This window comes from Bos grunniens, chromosome 12 (assembly GCF_055505025.1).
Source record: "Bos grunniens cultivar Pamir isolate PY7600 chromosome 12, Bosgru_T2T1.0, whole genome shotgun sequence".
Taxonomy (NCBI): Eukaryota; Metazoa; Chordata; class Mammalia; order Artiodactyla; family Bovidae; genus Bos; species Bos grunniens.
Window position 1 is genome coordinate 49,224,119 of NC_141176.1, and position 17,373 is coordinate 49,241,491.

At 39.6% G+C, this 17,373-nt stretch overlaps 1 protein-coding gene across 47 annotated transcripts in view; it reads right to left on the bottom strand.

The window, feature by feature from the left end:
• KLF12 (KLF transcription factor 12) overlaps nucleotides 1–17,373 on the bottom strand; it is a 527,876-nt gene that overhangs the window by 424,857 nt on the left and 85,646 nt on the right. For 7 of the 47 annotated variants that reach the window (XM_086328561.1, XM_086328565.1, XM_086328566.1 and 4 more), the window contains exons 2-3: nucleotides 9,139–9,200; nucleotides 7,766–7,864 (exon numbers count right to left, since the gene is read on the bottom strand). The exons of 38 other annotated variants lie outside the window; for them this stretch is intronic. The gene's annotated coding sequence lies outside the window, so the exon portion shown is untranslated. The remainder of the gene's footprint in view (nucleotides 1–7,765; nucleotides 7,865–9,138; nucleotides 9,201–17,373) is intronic. 2 more of the 47 variants (XM_086328547.1, XM_086328554.1) reach the window with 1 other exon arrangement.

Here is a 17,373-nt window from a genome sequence, read left to right on the forward strand (position 1 = left end):
GTTTCTTTAAAATAGGAAATACACAAACTGTTTGTGGGCGAGAAATGACCTTTAGAGTGGGGAACAGCCACAAATCCTATCACTGATGTTCCATCTGAGCCACCAGGGAAGCCCTTTTCTTGATTGTGCTGTGCTTAGTCACTCAGTCGTATCCTACTCTTTGTGACCCCATGGACTGTAGCCCGTCAGGCTCCTCTATCCATGGGGATTCTCCAGGCAAGAATACTGGAATGGGTTGCCATGCCCGCCTCCAGGGGATCTTCCCAAGCAGGGATCAAACCCAAGTCTCCTGGATTGCAGGTGGATTCTTTACCACCTGAGCCACTAGGGAAGGCCATGAACACTGAAGTGGGTAGCCTATCTCTTCTCCAGGGGATCTTCCAAACCAGGAATGGAACCAGGGTCTCCTGCATTACAGGCAAACTGCAATGTAGGAATTGCATTCTTTTGCAGCTGAACTACCAGGGAAGCACTTTCTACATTACTCAGCTATAAAAAGAAATGCATTTGAGTCAGTTCTAACGAGGTGGATGAACCTAGAGCCTATTATACAAAGTGAAGTCAGAAAGAGAAAAACAAATAACATATATTAACCCACATATATAGAATCCAGAACAATGGTACTGATAAACCTATTTGCAGGGCAGCAATGGAGAGGCAGACATAGAGAACAGAAACATCATTCTGTTATATGTCATAAATAATGTAGAAGCAACAGCCAAGCAGAGTCAGCACTATTAAAAGCCTATTGTGTGGAGGGGAAGGGGTGAGCAATCAAAGGGCAGCACGGGGAAGCCTTCTGCCTGTGACAGTGGTTAAATAAATCTGCACATGTGACAAAACCATGCAGAACTGTACATACAAGCACACACATTAAGTACATGTGAAACTAGCAAAATTTGAATAAGCCTAGAAGATTGGATCAATCTTTTGGCTTTGATTTTGCACAACAGTCACACAAAATATTACCATCAGGGGTAACAGGATAAAGGAGTTCCAGATCTCCCTTGTATCTCAGGAGCATAGTGGGCAAAATTCCTGTGCCCACTTAAATAACCTCTAATTATTTAAAAATAAAATGTTTCAGAAAGAAAATTTGTCAGTAGCAAACAATGTCTGCTATACATATTAATACATACAATTAGTTGTACTCATTCAACCCACATTTATTAAGCACATACTATTGCTTGGCCCTGCTGGACATACCGGGGCTATAGACACAGAAATGATATCACCTTTGATCTTGAGAAACTCACAGCTGGTCATCTCCCAGGAAAGCAATGTAAGAAGGGAAGAGAAGGTACAACGCAACTCCACATGGAGAGGTCATGTAAGGGTCTCCAGTCGGTCCACATCATTCAAGCTTTATATGAAAGTAAATGCACTTGCCAATCACCACTCCATTCACAAAACAGATGACCAGAATAAAAGAGCCCTATTAACCTAAGGTTCACATCATTAAAAATCTTAACCCAGAGAATAGTTTTTGCTCAAGGTATTTCTGACTTAAGAGCAAATAAATATTCAGGTAAAATAAGCTGACTGCTTAACTAAGAAAGAAGGTTGTGTCTAACTTCAAACACTCTGTTTCTTTTAAATGGCTTTCTGAACTATGTTTTGGAAATGTTAAAATTATTCAAATAAGATTTACAGCATAGTGTAAAACTGAGGGGTGATAACCTCCCAGGAAAAAAATGCTTCATATTATTAAAATGCAGATTACTATTTTCAAAATAGCTATGAATTCACTTTTCATGTTACATGCCTTCCTGGAAAAGTTTCGTGAAAGCAAACAATTTCGCTTTAAAGAAATAAGCTCTTTAAGAAGTACTGTCTCCCTGAATCTGATTATCAATTAACAATATGTCAATGTCATAATTTTAATTTATGAGTCCCTCTGACAAGTTGGCCTGGTAAAATCTTTGGGTTCCCTCATACTTCTAATATCATACCTGGAACATGTTACACAAGAAAACATAATTTTGTAAGACATTTAAAAATAAAGAAATAATGCCATTCCTGTGCTTTCATCTTATTAAAGATTTACTACAAAAAAAAATATTCCTTTTGGAAAAAGGACAAAACAAAACAAAGGACTATTATTTAGAAATATTAGCTTTAGTAATATTTAGTAATATTAACTTTCAAAAACTTAATGCAATTAAGAGAAAAATGGAAATGTTACAAATATCACTAGCCTCAGCTTGAAAGATCACTAGACTAAGAGTGGAAGCAAAGATGGCCATGCTGACCACACAGAACTTGACTTGCACACACTACCATGCGTATTGTCCCAAACCTTTCTTGATGAAAGTGAAAGAGGACATTGAAAAAGTTGGCTTCAAGCTCAACATTCAGAAAACGAAGATCATGGCATCTGGTCCCATCACTTCACGGGAAATAGATGCGGAAACAGTGGAAACAGTGTCAGACTTTATTTTTGGGGGCTCCAAAATCACTGCAGATGGTGACTGCAGCCATGAAATTAAAAGACGCTTACTCCTTGGAAGCAAAGTTATGACCAACCTAGACAGCATATTGAAAAGCAGAGATGTTACTTTGCCAACAAAGGTCCGTCTAGTCAAGGCTATGGTTTTTTCCAGTAGTCACGTATGGATGCGAGAGTTGGACTGTGAAGGAGGCTGAGTGCCGAAGAACTGATGCTTTTGAACTGTGGTGTTGGAGAAGACTCTTGAGAGTCCCTTGGACTGCAAGGAGATCCAACCAGTCCATTCTAGAGATCATCAGCCCTGCGTGCTCTTTGGAAGGAATGACGCTGAAGCTGAAACTCCAGTACTTCGACCACCTCATGCGAAGAGTTCACTCATTGGAAAAAATTCTGATGCTGGGAGGAATTGGGGGCAGGAAGAGAAGGGCTGGATGGCATCACCAACTCGATGGACGTGAGTTTGAGTGAACTCCGGGAGATGGTGATGGACAGGGAGGCCTGGCGTGCTGTGCTTCATGGGGTCACAAAGAGTTGGACACAACTGAGCGACTGAACTGAAACCTTTTGCATGTGACGTATCGTCCATAAATCAACACAAAACAGTACCTTATAGTCAATTTATAAAGTACACAGGATGGCTTGTTCAAAAACTCAGTAGAGCAAATCCTAAGAGCTATCATTACAAGGGAAAAAAAAAAAAACTTTTTTTTTTGGGTGTGGGGGGCTATTTCTTATTGTATCCGTGTGATGATGGATAGTAACTAAACTTATAACAATCATTTCATAATGTATGCAAAGTCAAACCATTATGCTCTACACAGACTTATACAGCACTGTATAATTATATCTCAATAAAATTAGAAAAAGAAGATATGCAGGCAAAATTAATAAGACTTACTGTGTTACAGAATTTTTACCCTTTCCCTGTTGAGTAAAATATATTTTATCTAAAAAATTATCAAAAAACACTAAACAGACCTAAACAAATGACTGAAGAGACCAAGTTATGACACTGAAAGTATTTTTTTTAAATGTACTTTCTCTCCAAAACTATGTTGTATAAATTCAATGCAAGCCCAATAAGAATCCAGGAAGGGTCATCTTTGTCTTTTGGAAACTTGTAAGCTGACCAAAAATATATTCATAAGTATATAGGACCAATAAAAACCTAATTACAATTGTGGGGTGGGGGGAACCCATGAATGTCAAAAATCAAGTATAGTGTTAAACAGATATTCAGGTTGAAATAATCCAACTACAGGTATCACATACTGAAATCGATAAAGGGCAAATCAGACCTACAGGTTCCTTAGTTCACACGTTCCCTAACAAACAGCCATCAGAATATCATATTTGCAAACTTAATCTGCCACAGGATATGGGAACAACTCATCACCACTTCACTTCTGTTTTTATGAGTCTACCATGTATCAGGCATGCTGCCAAGTGCTAAAATTCAATAGTCATCTAAAGCAGACAGGATTTGTGCCATCATGGAGAGCATTGCCAAGGAAGAAAGGTATGCTCGATGCCACCTGTGCATAAAATACAGGACTGCACACTCAGACCACCCACCGATCCTGAGATCTGATGCTCCAAGTGTCTGCACTGAACATCTGCAGTCCCGGACTGGGACACTGGATGGCAGAGACCTCAGGAGCCACCATCAAGCCAAAAACAGTTTCAGAAATGAAGTGGAGTCCAGTCCTACAAACTCAGTGCCAACATAAGTATGCCTACAACTTCTCTCCTTTATTTTCAAACCACTTAAGACTGAACAAGAGGCTCTTAGAATACCTCATCCAGACACACTGAATGTGCTACATAACAAAGCTGTTGTTATGAAGAGGTATTTTCTCCACAATTCCGTTATGGAGCTGTCCCCACTCCTTAAACACACACCCTTTAAACAGTCAGTTGTTTGATTCAGGTTTTCCACAGCTGAGGTGGTCAAAAAATGTTTCTAGTGAATATAGAAATAATCCTTGCTCAGCAAAGCAGGCTACTGAAAGTGAAAATTTCAAGTGTTCGTCACCCAGTCAGCATCTGACTCTTCGCGACTCCATAGACTGTAGCCTGGCCAGACTCCTCTATCCATGGAATTCTCCAGGCAAGAATATTGGAGTGGGTTGCCATTCCCTTCTCCAGGGGATCTTCCCAACCCAGGGATCGAACCCAAGGATCTCCAGCATTGCAGGCAGACTCTATACCGTCTGAGAGAACCATCTCTTCTGATCTCCATTCATCCTCCCAAGTCTCTTTGACCTTAGAAGCTTGACATCAACCTTAACCCTCCTCCTCCACCCATATCTTTCCCATTCTATTAGTCATCAAGCCCTATGCATCCTGAGAAAAGGGATCTTAAATTGATTCCTTTCTTTTCCATTCTCACTGTCACAACAATTTCCACAGTGCTGGCAATGAATAAAATTCACACTACAACCCCAAACCACATCTCAAAAATTATTCCCCACCAGGTACAGATCTGAACCAACAACCATACTCAACCACTTACGCACACCTTTCCTCCCAAGCACCTATGGTTCCTTCTATCTCAAATATCTCTAATAGAAATCCCATGTTCATAACTTCTCTTGAAAGCCACTTCCTCAAACAAATTATGTCCTAATTCTCTACCACTTCTGAACTCCCACAATATCTTCTACCATTCATATGCCTTGCAGTGTAGTTACTCACCTGAGTATTTAATATGGATGTATTTTACTTAAGGATAAGGCTTTGTCCCACCCAGGTCAAGAATGTATCCTTGTGAATGCTGTGCACAGGAGATGACTGATAAATATTTATCAAACGGAACTGACCTTGAGTATTCACGTTAAAGTGCTGACTTATTCTCAAATGCAAGCAGTGGGTAAATGGGGCTAACATTTGGATGAGTGGGGAGACAGGAACTGTAGTACTTCAAGTGACAGCACAACTGTGATTTCCTAAAACCCTTCAAAATCACCAACACCCGCAGCTCAACTTCATGAAAAAGAAATCCAACATCAAAGATACGGCAATAAGGACCTTTCCTGTTGGTCCAGTGGTTAAGACTTCATGTGTCCAATGTAGGGGCCGCAGGTTCAAACCCTGGTTGGGGAACGAAGATCCCACATGCCACAGGGCATGGTCAAAGAGTAAAAAATATATGGCAATAAAGTTCCCCCAGATCTCTGACTTACACACACACTTTCCTTCCCTCTCTCCCTCCCTCTCTCCCCCAACACCCTTCCTCACTCTCTCCAAAGGAAGGGACAGATCTCAGGGCAGGACAGTATAGTTTTTACAGCAGTCTCTCAAGTCAGAATGGTCCAATCTTGCCTTGCTATTGTGTGAATACAATCAGAGTATATAAATTACCAGCACCATAATTTCATCACCTGCAAAACAAATATTATGACACAGTACTTGCTTCACAGAAAATAGGTATATGCTTAAAAGGGCTATGTAAGTGTTTGCTACTATTATTTTCTGTTAATGTATTTGATTTATTAATAACTTACTTAAATATTTAGAATGAGGTTATCTACTGGCTAATTCTTAATAGATAAGATCTCAAATGCAATTTACAGTGTGAGGACCCAATCCTGAAAATCAATCTGACCTGGGAGCATCTCTCCTGACCAGCCAATAGTCCATGCTTTTACTGTAACAATGATATCAAGAGGTCAAAGGTCCTAAAGATTCCTAGAAGCTAACCCAGAAAAGAATCTCTCTTTTGACTCAGCTATGGGTGAACATGTGGGAGTTAGGACTACAGGAATCCTCGTTACAGCCTCAGTTTGAATTGATTGAAAAAGGCTTAATGGATTGCTGAGTCTTAACATCATTTAAGTAAGACCTGATAAGTATGTCCAAAAGGGTAATAAAGTAATTCAGAAAGCCCTCATAAATATGAAACATTAAATATTTGCAATGTGTCATTCAAACAGATAAGATCTATGCTTCAGAGAACAGAAACTCATAAAGCATTTAAATGAACATGAGAAAAGCATTAACTGAGGCACAAATTAAAACTGAGATAGCACAATGATCTCTATGGGCAGGAACTTTACCACATATCCCAGGAGACACAGCAAAGTATGGAGAAATAAGAGTAAAATAGGAATCAGAGATTCAAGAAAACAGCAAAGGCTCATCAGTTTAAAAAAAAAAAATTAGAAGAAAGGTATTAAGACCCCATGCATGATAAGCAATGTCTGACTAATTGACTGATTGACTAAAACACTCTCCACAAGGTTAAACTGAAGATTCCCTTTGTGAAATATTATTTTTTCATTAAGTCTGTAAACTTGAAAGTTTGGATGAAGTACAGGACTAGCACTGCTCAAGCTTTCCTAATTAGTCTGCTAACAGCCAGAAAAAAAATAAAATTAAGACCCTCATCCCTTGACAAATTAAACCATTTCAACCATCAAAAAATAATGTGCTCAAATGCTTCAAAAGAATAGAATCTACTTAGAGATGGCTAAATATAGGTGTGGAGAAGGAGGACAAGGATAACATAATTCATGGTAGCCTAATGGAGAGCCATTCTGTCCACGTTAATACAGTAGCAGTGAAAATGAAACAACTCACTTCAATTTCCTGACACATAGCAGACCTCATTGGAAATTAACCTCTGTGTGTGCGTGAGTGTGTGTACACTCTCTGTTTCCATAATGGCTGCAGTGTTTTTTGATGTTTTCCTGAAATACAGTAAATCCAGATTATAGAAGTATCTTGATCCCTGACCAGGAAAACCAGTAAAAGCTACCGATCTCCCATTTCTAAAGAACTTGGTTGTTGTTCAGTCACTAAGCTGTGTCTGACTCTTTTGCAACTCCATGGACTGTAGCCTACCAGGCTCCTCGCTGTCGATGGGATTTCCAGGCAAGAAATCCGGAATGGATTGCGATTTCCTCCTCCAGGGGATCTTACCGATCCAGGGATCAAACCCACCTTTCTAGTACTGGCAGGCTCAGTTCTTCACCACTGAGCCACCAGGGAAGCCCATTCTAAGAGCACTGAGTAATTAATCCAAAGGGACAAAAACAGTATGTGCTATACCATTAGACAGGGTTTAAAATTTTCTCTAAGGAAGAGTTTCTTGAGGAAGGTTTCTCAAGATTTTCTCTACTCAAGATAATATTTATGTTTTCAATAAAGACTAAAATGTGAAAATCAAAAACAAAAACAAAAAATGTGAAAATCGGGCTGTAGATCTAGTTATAATACATTAGGCAAGTCCTCAGAGCAACTGCTGTTTAAGTTGAGAGAAGAGAGTGAGGAGCATTATATCTATTAAATAGTCCTAAAGGGCTTCATGCTTACCAATAATCTTGTAAGGAATTTTGCATCTATTCTTATTGTCAGAAACAATATACAACAATCTTTAGCAGATCATATTTCATTGTATGCCTTTTTGGCAAACTGCAAAAAAAAAAAAGAAAAAATGATGTGATCAATCAATGAATAACTCCGCCAGTCAGAACATTAATAAAAATTCTCTTATACTTTGCCCTTAGATAAATGACTCATGAGAAAGGCCAGGAAAATAAACCACCTCACAAAAAATTCTCAGAGAGAAAAACATTCCCAAAATGCAGAGGAATGGAAGAGACACTACCCAGACAGGCCTCTTAGTCCACAATCTGACCACAACTATTTCTACCCTCTTCCATTACCAACATTTTTCTTTGGGATCTCCAATTCTACACCTATAAATGAGATAATAAGAACACCCCAGCTGCAATAAGCACACCATGTACCCTTTTCTTGGTTTCTAATACCATTCTCTAATAAAAGAAACCATGTCTTATAAAGAAACGGCTGATTGTAGGACTGAGGCAGGAGATACACAAGATGAGCATGAAGCATCTTATAGAGCCAGAAAGTAGAGAAGAGGAAGGGAGAGGAGGGGAAGGGGAAGACAAAGGGAAAGGGAAAGAACGACAAGAGAAAAACAAAAAACACACAAAAACACAAGGGAGTTTGTCAAAGGATACAAGGACCAAAGAAAAGAGTTCCCAGTGCCAACCTAGTATAATTTGAGTAACAAAATTAAGTAGTATTAGATTATAACTGAAAGCATAAAATAAACAGCCATAAGCCTAGGAAATAGCAACCTACTCCAGTGTTCTTGCCTGGAAAATCCCATGAACAGAGAGGAGCCCAGAGGGCTACAGTCCATGGGGCCACAAAGAGACTTGACTTACTGACTAAACAACAAACAGCAAAGTCTATACTAATACAAAGGTTTAGATAAAAAGAGACAGACAGATAATAAGGTACAATGGACAAACCTCATGAGCTGAAGAAGTCCAAATAATTTTTGTATACACTTCGCCCTCAAGGAGAAACCATTACACCGCACTCTTCAAATATGAGACACCCAGTGACTTCCTTCCAAAGGGTAGTAACAGTGAGGAAAGAAAGAAAGAGGATAACACTACAGTGGAGAAACCTGACCAACCCTATCTCAGCCAGGTAACCCAGGTCAGCATCAACAGTGATAAATCATTCTGACCGAATATTCTGTTGATCTGACGTCACAACAATGGCACTTTAGCTCTGTGACCCTCCTCTCAAAATCCTTTAAGCCCAGACTAATCATGAGAAGGACACACACCAGTTGAGATTCACCCTACAAAACATTAGTCCGGTATTCCACAAACTGTCAAGGTCATCAAATACAGGAAACGTACCATAGCCACGAGAGGGCAAACAGGTATGACCCCAAAATGTAGTGTGGGTGCTGGATGAAATCCTGGAACAGGAAAAGGACAGTGGGTAAAAACGGAAAAGATGGGAAGCAGGTATGAACTTATTATAATAATGTGTCTGTATTGGTTAAAAAACTGCAATCAACATACCATAGGAACAAAGCTTTTCTAACAAGGGTGTAGGGTATAGGAAAACGTTCTGTGCTCTTGTCACATTTTCTTCTATAAATCTAAAGTTTAAAAAAAAAAAAAATATATATATATATATAAAGTTTATCTTTAAAAATGCCTGACTCACCTCTATGCAAGGCTTTATTTTTTAAGTTTATGGAAGAGGAGTTACTTACTGTTCAATGGATATAAAGTTACAGTAATACAAGAAGAGCAAGTTCTAGAGATCTGCTCTACAACACAGTAAATATAACGAACAACATTATGTTGTCCACTTAAAAATTTGTTAAGACAATATGTCTCATTTTCAGTGTTCTTGAGCAACTGAACTGAACCACAAAAAAAAAGCAAGAAGACACAAACTCTTGGGAAGCAATGGATATGTTTATTACCTTGATTATGGTGATGATATAATGGGTGTACACAGATGTTCAAACTCATCAAATTACATACATTAAATATGTGCAGTTTTTGTGTATCATACTTCAATAAAGCTGTAAAGAACATTTATAGAAGTAATTGTTCACAGGCTACAACACCTGTATTCTTAAAATGTATTTTAAAAATTATATTTTTCCATTTGTTTTCCAAAAGAAACAATATATTTCATTTCATTTTGAGGGACTCTTGAGATTTGCTTTTCCACCCGATTATAAGAAACTTGAGTCAACTGTGATATTGGGTGGGGCTTTTCAGGAGGCTCATTGGAGAAGAAGAAGAGTTACTGGCAAAGATTACAAATTGCAAATGAGTTCCATTAGGTTGTTTCTTGACTATAGTTGAGACAGTCTGCTAAGATACACTGTAACCACTCTAATAAGGAATGCTTAATTATCACTAAGAAATGATCTCTATTAAAATTATACTGTGATTTTTTTTTTAACCACAGGTATTTTTATCTGATCATCTTACTATCTACTATTCTGTACAGGCAAAGAATACTTTGTACATTCTTCCTGCACTATTAATTTTATTTTTATCTCTTAACTGTCAGTGATTTGCCTCATGAACAAAATGAATAACATCATTCATTTTAACATTCATTACATTGTTTGGAAAGAACTACTGAAAAACACAGAAAAAGGAAGAAAGTAGTAACATATATATATTTTAAAATCACAGCAACATGATGGGTAATTATATATAATTCAACCAAACATATATTTATTTTCCCAGCATCTTCTGAGAACCAGCCCCTCCTTCATTCCAGAGAAATTCCATGTAGTCCCTGTGTCTGGGAATGGATGTCCCTCTGCCTGGAGCTCAGGAATGGGCATGTGACCCTGGTCTAACTGAGCATCCTTCCCCTGGTCCCCTTTGACTGGTTTAGGGAACAGGCAATAGGGACAACTGTTAAATCATCAGAAAAAGTGCTTGCTCTTTCTCTGAGAATATAAATGTCTTCATGACAGAGGAAACCAGAAGTCATACTGTTGCCACATCTGAACAGTCTGAGAATAAAGCAAGTAAAAGTAACAAACCTGAAAAGCGAATAGAGAAGGAGAGTACTAATGACATAATTTAAACTGCTTCATGGAGCAGGACTTAAGACCGCTTCACCTCTTGGATGAACCCATTCCCATAAGCCAAAAAGCCTTAACCCTGTTTTTGATTAAGCAAGTATGCATTGCTATATCAGTTAAGATTGGGTTTAGCTGCAAGTGTCAGCAAACAAGCAGATTTAAAAGGACGGTGGCTTAAACACACACAACTGCAGCCTGTATCTCTAGCATTCAGAATGCAGAGCTGGTACGGGAAGTTCTCCTCCCCCAAGTCTTACAGGACCACGTGAAATGCAGCTCACCAGGACAGCCATTCCAAGAATCTGACCCCCTCTCATGGGTTTAAGATGACAGCTAGACGTCCTGCAATTGCATCAGCATGCCACGCACAGAAAGAAAGAAGGGAGGAAGCCATGAGGTGACTTCATGGGTGGGTTCCTAGCAGCCACTTACATCTCACTGGCTAGAACTTCCTCAGTCACCTCTAGAAGCTAGAAAATGTCACCTCTAGAAGCTAGAAAATGTCAGTCATCTTTATTCTGGGAAGCCATACACTCCAGAAAAAAATCCTATTATCACAGAAGGAGGAAAGAACAGATACTTTGGGACAATCAGCCTCTGCCAGTCTGGGTTTCTACAATTTCCAACCAAGACAACTTATACAAATCATATGCTACATAATAGGTGTTCTTTCAATGACTGTAATTTAAAACAAAGAGAGAAACTTTTAAGGCATTAAATCACTGTGGTACTTCCGCTGTGTGAGTCTCACACAACAATACACACCCTCAGAATCCAGTAGTGTTAACATCTAACTTCACATTTTGGAAAATTAAAATTTTGAGAGCAGAGCTTTATCACATGGCCCAAGTTTGTTAACATAAGGATAGAAACTCAATAAGGAACTAAAACTACAATATATAAGGAAATTCTACAAAGAAAAAGACAAGAAACTCAATAGAAAATCTGCTAAAACATATGGATAAATGATTGACAGAAAGGGAAACACAAAGAGCCAACAAGAATATGACTTTCGCATTAAGAAAGAACAGATTGATGATACACACTGACTTTTACTCTCTCTCCAATTCAAATAAAATGAGAGGTAATAGATTTTTCTTCTGGCACAGGATGTGAGATGAGTCAATAATAGCAAATACATATATATATATGGAAAGGCAAAAAGCAGATGGAGGTAAGGTAAATGATTTAGCAGACCCTAGAAAGCTGAATGAAGCTCAGCCAATTGGGAGGAAAACTGAGAAGCAACTCACTTAACCAACAAAACCTTCCAGAATCTCAGAGGCTGTCAGTTCCATGTGACTCTAGAAATGGGGGTAAAGTTAAGCTATAACAGGGAGACTGGTTGACAATGTCTCTGAGAATTAGTTAGATCTTCCAATACTTCACTGAATACACATGACCGCCCTCTCCAATCCTGGAAGAGGAATGCTTTGGTCTCTGGATAGAGCAAAGCATGGGGCCTCTACTTAGGAGTCCTGGGACTCTGTGAGGGTGGGGAAATCATACAGAGAACAGAGTTGGGGGCAAGCAGAGTGCTGAGATGCCCAGTTTTCTTCCCATTCACGTTTCACATGGCTGCCTGGCCTATACCTGTAGGCAGGAGTCTGGAAGATCCGTCTATGAGAAGCTAACTGGTCCTAGAATCAAGCCTACAGATACCTCCTGCCACCAGGGGCTCAACAAGCCATAGTCCAGCCAGGTGACTCTGCTGAGAAGCCCACATTCTAACGCAGAGCTTATAGGAAGCTGTTTGCTGCTCCCATCAGAGATTATGGCGATTGTAAATGCATTCAAAAACAAAAAGAGGACATCATGAACAAAGGATTACTGTAAGAACAACAAGTGCTTTTGGAAATTAAAAATGTGACAGTAGAACAAAATGATATAAATAAAAGGATGGGAAGATGATGATGACATGACCATTCAGAAAGTAGAAGCAAAGACAGAACAGAAGCAAAATAATAATTGGAATTGAAGAAAAGTGGCATTGAAGTCCAGGATTTCAACCTGGGAATACGGGCGTTAAAGAGGAAACAGAACGGGGAGATGAGCACAGCATGAACCAGGCACGACCCTGCCATGCTTCCCAAACTCCCTGAACTGAACAGTTGATAAGAAATTTTGAAGGAGCCAGCTTTGGAGGAAACAGTATTACTGGATCCTCTGACATATCCCTATCTGGTCGCTTGCTATCTGAACTCAGTAAATGAATCAATTTGGATAACAAGAGATTTGCGTATTTTGAAAAAAAAAAAAAGAATTTCCATAAAATAAGGATTTAAAAGTGGACAGAATGCTGAACCAGCTGCAAATGATAGAACCTGCAAAATTTGATGAAAACTGATCAACTGCATATCCTTGAGAAATTCAGGACTCCTGCAACAGGAAGAGCCTTCTACAAGATTCCAAAGAGAGAGAAAAGGCAAGAGGGGAGGGGAAATGAAAGGTCATCAACAGAAGTATGGAGAATCATAATGGCATCCAAATGGAAGCTGGAATGGAGAATACCTTCAAAATCCCAAAGCAAAATAACGTGCCACCCTATGTGCTGCAGACCCAACCACGCCATCAATCAAATACAAAAGTAAAGATATGCTAGATGTCAAACACGTACCTCTCCTACAAGACTCTTCTCAGGAAGGAGGAGACGAAAAGCAAAGGAGGTAAACAAAGGAGGAGGAACCAGGAGATAAGGAGACAGATGGCTCAAAAGAGGAAAAGGACTGACAAGTATGGGGCCGCAGGGCCACAGCTGTGTGCGAGGCAGGGCAGTGCCAAGACACCAAGAAGAAGGCCCTGACGCAACACGAAGGCAAAGAGAAGAGAATCAGACAACTCAGGACTAGAGGAGGGATAAGAATTTTCAAAAAAACTCAGCAAACAAAAATCCTGACAATACAACCTACAAGAAAGGAAGAGTTGACCTTTGAGTAGTGTCTCCATAGCTGTAATTATGTGAACACTTAATATGGACTGAACCAGAGCTGACACAATTACAGTGTGACAGCAAAGCCGTGGGTTTGGTACACAGAGCGGGTGGGAAAGGGTTCAATCCTGTTCACACACCAGAAATCCACAGATAAGGGCAAACACTAAAGGAAACAAAAGACAAGCTAAGTAATGCATACGAGTTAGAGATACAAAGGGTTTTTTTTTTAATTGGAGTACAGTTGATTTACAGTGTTAAGTTTCAGTTGTACAGCAAAGTGATTCAGATAAACATATACATGTATCTACTCTTTTTTAGGCTCTTTTCTCATATAGGTCACCACAGAATATTGAGTAGAATTCCCTGTGCTGTAACAGGAGGTCCTTGTTGGTTATCTCATATATATTTAACAGTAGTATGTATATGTTCATCCCAAGCTCTTGATTTATCCCCTCAACACATTTCCCCTTTGGTAACCATCAGTTTGTTAGACAATTGAGAGTATTTCCTCAGAAGATGGAAAAACAAGAAAAGACTTGCTGCTGTTTATTAACCGGCTGTGGTGGTCAGTCTGTTTAAACTACGTGCAAACCAAGTTTTGATAAAAGCAAAAGAACAAAGTAAGGATTTCTGACAGAATTAGGAGGGCACACCATGTGGAGTCATGCACAGTGAAGAGACGTGAAACATGTCTAGGGCCATAAGGATGTGTAGAAGCCAAGACTAAAAATACACTGTGGACCAACCATATCGCAGTGGTGGAGCTGGATGGGGGCAAGCAGTTCACACCAGAGGAGCTGACTTCATAGAGAGAAGATGCAAAGCCTTTAAGAGATCTGGGGCAGAGGATCCAGGTGACAAGTTTAGGACGATAAATCTGACAGCACTGAGCAAGCGGCTCTGGAGAACGACACAGAGACTCTAGTTAGAATATTTCACCAGTCCAAGTAAGAGTTATTTAGGGTCTGAATATCAGAAGCAGAAGAAGATAAGAAGAGCTGGCAAGAATACAGAGGAGAACTATACCAAAAAAAAAAGATTTTCATGACCCAGAACCACGATGGTGTGAAGACTCACCTAGAGCCAGACATTCTGGAATGTGAAGTCAAGTGGGCCTTAGAAACATCACTATGAACAAAGTTAGCAGAGGTGATGGGATTCAAACTGAGCTATTTCAAATCCTAAAAGATGATGCTATGAAAGTGCTGCATTCAATATGCCAGCAAATTTGGAAAACAGCAGTGGCCACAGGACTGGAAAAGGTCAGTTTTCATTCCAATCCCAAAGAAAGGCAATGCCAAAGAATATTCAAATTACTGCACAACTGCACTCATCTCACACGCTAGCAAAGCAATGCTCAAAATTCTCCAAGCCAGGCTTCAACAGTACATGAACTGTGAATTTCCAGATGTTCAAGCTGGATTTAGAAAAGGTAGAGGAACCAGAGATCAAATTGCCAACATCTGTTGAATCATCAAAAAAGCAAGAGAGTTCCAGAAAAATATCCACTTCTGCTTCATTAACCACAATAAAGCCTTTGACTATGTGGATCACAACAAACTGTGGAAATTCTGAAAAAGATGGGAATACCAGACCACCTGACCTGCCTCCTGAGAAATCTGTATGCAGGTCAAGAAGCAACAGTTAGAACTGGACATAGAACAACAGACTGGTTCCAAATTGGGAAAGGAGTATGTCAAAGCTGTATTTTGTCACCCTGCTTATTTAACATATACAGAGTATATTATATTATATACATATTTAACATATACAGAGTATATCATGTGAAATGCCAGACTGGATGAAGCACAAGATTGCCAGGAGAAATATCAATAATCTCAGATATGCAGATGACACCACCCTTATGGCAGACAGTGAGTAGGACTAAAGAGTCTCTTGATGAAAGTGAAAGAGGAGAGTGAAAAGATTGGCTTAAAACCCAACATTCAGAAAACTAAAGTCATGTCGTCCAGTCCCATCACTTCATGGCAAATAGATAGGGAAACAAAGGAAATGGTGAAAGACTTTATTTTCTTGGGCTCCAAAATCACTGCAGATGGTGACTGCAGCCATGAAATTAAAAGATGCTTGCTCCTTAGAAGAAAAGCTATGACCAACCTAGACAGCACGCTAAAAAGCAGAGACATTACTTTGCCAACAAATGTCCATCTAGTCAAAGCCATGGCTTTTCCAGTAGTCATGTGTGGATGTGAGAGTTGGACTATAAGGAAAGCTGGGTGCCGAAGAATTGATGCTTTTGAACTGTGGTGTTGGAAAAGACTCTTGAGAGTTCCTTGAACTGCAAACCAGTCAATCCTAAAGGAAATCAGTCCTGAATATTCATTGAAAGGACTGACGCTGAAGCTGAAATTCCAATTATTTGGCCACCTGATATGAAGAACTGACTCACTGGAAAAGACCCGGACGCTGGGAAAGACTGAAGGCGAGAGAAGAAGGGGACGACAGAGGATGAGATGGTTAGATGGCATCACCAACTTGATGGATATGTTTGAGCAAGCTTCGGGAGTTGGTGATGGACAGGGAAGCCTGCCGTGCTGCAGTCCATGGGGTCACAAAGAATCGGACACAACTGAGCAGCTGAACTGAACTGAATATCCATAAAGGTAAAGGACAATATAATAAGGCAGGGAGAATAGGAGAGAGAGTAATACTCACTAGAAATCAAGGGGATACATATCAAAGTAATCTATTCCTTTTTATCTATCAGAATGGTGTAAAATTAGAAAGGAGAACAGTGTTAAGTCTTTGCAGTGATTTGGGAAAAAGGAAAATTTTACACACAGCTGGTAGATGTTTAAACTAGTAGAGTCAGTATAGAAAAAAATTAAAATATGGTGTTAATTAGTGAAATTAAGTATGTTTAAGCCCTATCTGATCATTCATCATAAAGACACCTGTTTTGAAATCTTTAAGGCAACACTGTACTGATGGGAGCTGAAGGCACTAGGCTGACATTAGGGAATGGAAAAGTAAAATAGTAAGGGAATGTTATGAAATACTATGCCAAAGTGAAAACTGACAGCAAATTGGATCTTAAAATTGGAACTTAAAAATACAGTGTTGGGTGAGCACTGTAAGAAAGAAAAATGAGTTTTACAGGATAGAACCAGTTATGAACATTACAACACACACATGTGCACACACATACACAACACCACTGACTACTCTGCAAGGACTCCTACGTACATACTCCACGTCAGAATGCATGCTTGGATGGTGGTGAGGAGCAGGGCATGACCGAGGGAAGAGGAGTGCAAGAGCACACCAAAAGAGCAAGGAAGTAACGTGAATAAAGCAGGAGAGGAGCCTTCCTCTCCACAAAGGAAGGTAAAGCATGATGGACTCAATTATCTATAGCCGAGGATCAAAACACCATCACCATTCACCCCTAAACCCCGCCCTCAAAGACAAAAGACAAAGACCAGAACTGAGATGAAGTAGAAGGAAATAGGGGCTTCCCAGGTGGCGCCAGTGGTAAAGAACCTGCCTGCCAATTCAAGAGATATAAGAGACGCAGGCGGGTTCAGTCCCTGGGACGAGAAGATGTCCTGGAGGACAGCACGGCAACAC